Here is a 3,443-nt window from a genome sequence, read left to right on the forward strand (position 1 = left end):
GAGAGACGGGTGGTAGGAGGGAGGGTGGGGGAGAGAGACAGGAGGAGGGGGTTAGATGAAGAGGGGAGGGGAGTTGAGCCCATGTGACGCAATATATGCAAGTTCTCGTCAATAAGTATCCACACTGTTGCCATAGTAATAAAGCAAAATCAGGCACAATAAACCCACTTGAAAAAGATTGAGTATGAACTCTTCTTTGCACGAGGACTACGTATAGTGCATGATTGTTGCACTGACCATGACAGCGAATATTGTCTTGGACATACCTGTTCACAGGTCCACACAACGTTGCAGAAAAAGTAAGGAGAGAAGTGTCTGAGTCGCACAAAATTGTATAAGTGGTTCAGATGTTTCCATGTTGGCCGAAATATGCCGATATTGACGACGTTCTGGGAGACTCGCAACCTGAAAACTGAGAAAAACATCGCACAGATGCGTACAACTATGAAGGGAAATGTTTGAATAACCACCAGTGAATTATCAGAGGATGTGCAATTTCGTTACGGTTCAGTTCAGTGCATTATCGCGGTTGTCACGGTTGATGTCCTCTGTATTGCTGGTGTAAAATTTTCTGGTCAACGTGTACTCTATATTACGATGCAAACATTCTTGTTGGCATTAAATAAAATTGAAGTAAAACGGCAGTCGTAGAACTTAAATGCTACTTATGTTTATATTTTATAAGTACGCCGCATCATTGATTCACTTATTAACCGAATCTATAGTTGAATTGTATTTTGTATGTTCGTATCTAAGTGTTCAATGCTGTTAATTTATAATATAATGTACAGGATATCTGATAAGTACTTCTAAAATCTATTTCGACATTGTTAGTTATTAAGCATGAATATGTAATTGAGATGAAATTGTGCATATCTACAAAATTAGGAATAAACTGGTTAAAAAGTCAAACAAAAGTATTAATCTAAGCACATTTTAAAATAACATAACAAATCATAAATATTCAGATTGATATTAAAATCTTTATTTTCATTTGTAATCACTATTTCATATCGAATATGAAATTTATGGGAAATATTCAAATCAAATATATATGTTTACATTTCAGATGTTTAATTATTCCTAGTACTGATACATTTCAAATGTTCAAGACCGAATCATTGAAAAGATTTATTTAACACATTTAAATTATCATTGCATTCATGCATCTATGTAAATAATGAAGCCAGAAGTGCAGAAAGTATTGCTGGTGAGAGAATAGCCACCTGCAAAATGAATAGGAATATATATTAGACATAAATATTGAAAGTAGTGTCATGTGAATTACAGATGTGTGTCAATGTGAATTACAGATGTGTGTCAATGTGAATATATTTCTATTTATTAAAAGTTTTTCTTTTTCTTACAGAACATAAGAATGCGGATTATTTTGGTTTATTGAAAACAGGCAGTGAACTGAAACAAATATGCAAGACGACCACTAAGATACTGATGCCGTCCACGACGAGTTTTCACTGCTTTACATTTAGAGGAAAACAAAGAGAGAATTATAATGTAGGTGAAGGTGCAATCTTAGCTATTCGGCTCACGAAGAGATAGGAACTATGTTGCGTAACAGTTTTGGCTGCGTACCGCTATTACGGGACTTTCCAAAAGTTTTCATAAATGCAATCTCTTTAAGGAGAGCCGTTTGTGCTAACCTTATATAGCACCACCAGTTTCTTTGCAGGGTAAAATTATTTTAATAAGTATTGTACTCTTTCTGTATCTTGATAAACGCATTAGAATAGTTGAAACATGTATGTCACAGAGATACTGAATTCTTCATCATATTCTAATTATTTTTGCAGAGCTATCATAATATCCCATCAATTACATATGGATATATTACAATTTATACTCTCATTATTGTCAAAGTTTTTAGGCCGTGGTATCATTACTGAAGAATATGTAATGAATCTGTAGTACAGTGTGTATTTTTATACATGTTATTGTAATTATGGTTGTAATAAGTTTTATTATATGTAAATACTGAAGCAGATTGGATGTGGAATCAACGATAATACAATAATTGCTATACAGCTCATAGCATAAAATTGCTTACCTCATGTCGACTGCCAGCGGTCTAAAAAACAAAACAAAAAAAAACGAAGAACAATAATTATATCAGGAAAGTGCCAAAACAGCGAATTTATTTTATCTTCACAAATATATGTTAGGTAATATGGATTCCATCTCACAAAGATCGTTATATTTTTGGTGGTCAGTGATAACTGAACAGAACTAATCTTTAAAGTTACCTGTGTGCATTAGTAATTGTAGTTGATTAAATGTGATGTAATCAAAGTATCACAAGCTGGGAAATTTATTTTACCGATGTGCTGACCAGAATATCGAAATACACTGATAATCCGAATATTGCCAAAACGAAGTATATTATATTATATTCTTTCATATTTTCAACCGTGAATAACTATTATTTTATTTTTCATCCGATAATGAAACTAAACTTCAGCCAATGACTGTCGTCAAATTATATTAAGTAAAACCTATCATAAATATTTGTTTATCCAGGCGCGTCCTCCCAGTAAAATGAGAATTATGTGAAGTTACTTTACTCCATTGTGGTTGTTCTTAAGTTATAGACCGCATGAACATAGGACGCAAAATGTACTCCGAAAGAATTCAATGAAAAATGGGCATTGAAAATATTTTTGGATTGTTATGACTATATATATTTGACGGCGTAGCATGTTCATCGAAAATCTGCTTGCCTTGCTCCTAGTGTTTATCTTCTATGTAGAATGTGTCAAAATGTATGTTTATTTAAGATATCTATATTTACAAACAACTTTGTCGGTTATAATTGTTCTCTATATCAATGTTAACCTCATAGTTTGCCATAACAGGAGTATACATGGTCAGACCATATAGTAGATATTAGTACTATATCATAACAAATTTAAAGAATGTGACTGTTATATTCCCCAAGTAAACGCTGTGTTTGCCATGTGCAATGATATTCCACACTCACTTTTAGATACAAAATAACAGTGCTTTCGGAGGAAAGCTATTCTCTGATAGAGATCAAATTTAATTTAATACAGTGACAAAGACAAATGCAATAGGAATTACAAATAGCTTACGAGGCACGAGTGTTTCTCTTTAAATATTTCGTAACAATCCGGGTCGATTCTAGGTGTCAGACATAAGAATAACTGTTTGTAGTACCTGGAAAAACCAAATATATTTAAAAATGAACTTTCAAATTTTACGTAGAAACTAATCGATTTGTGTAAATTCAATTCGATGTATCCAAAATTCACAAATCTTAATACGAGTATATTTCTACTCATCTTCCTTTACTATTCTCCCCGCCACACACACATACATACACACACATGCTCTCACAAACACAAACATACAAACACAAACACGCACGCACACATACAGAGACATGCATATATATATATATATATATA

This window comes from Octopus bimaculoides, chromosome 18 (genome assembly GCF_001194135.2).
Source record: "Octopus bimaculoides isolate UCB-OBI-ISO-001 chromosome 18, ASM119413v2, whole genome shotgun sequence".
Taxonomy (NCBI): domain Eukaryota; kingdom Metazoa; phylum Mollusca; class Cephalopoda; order Octopoda; family Octopodidae; genus Octopus; species Octopus bimaculoides.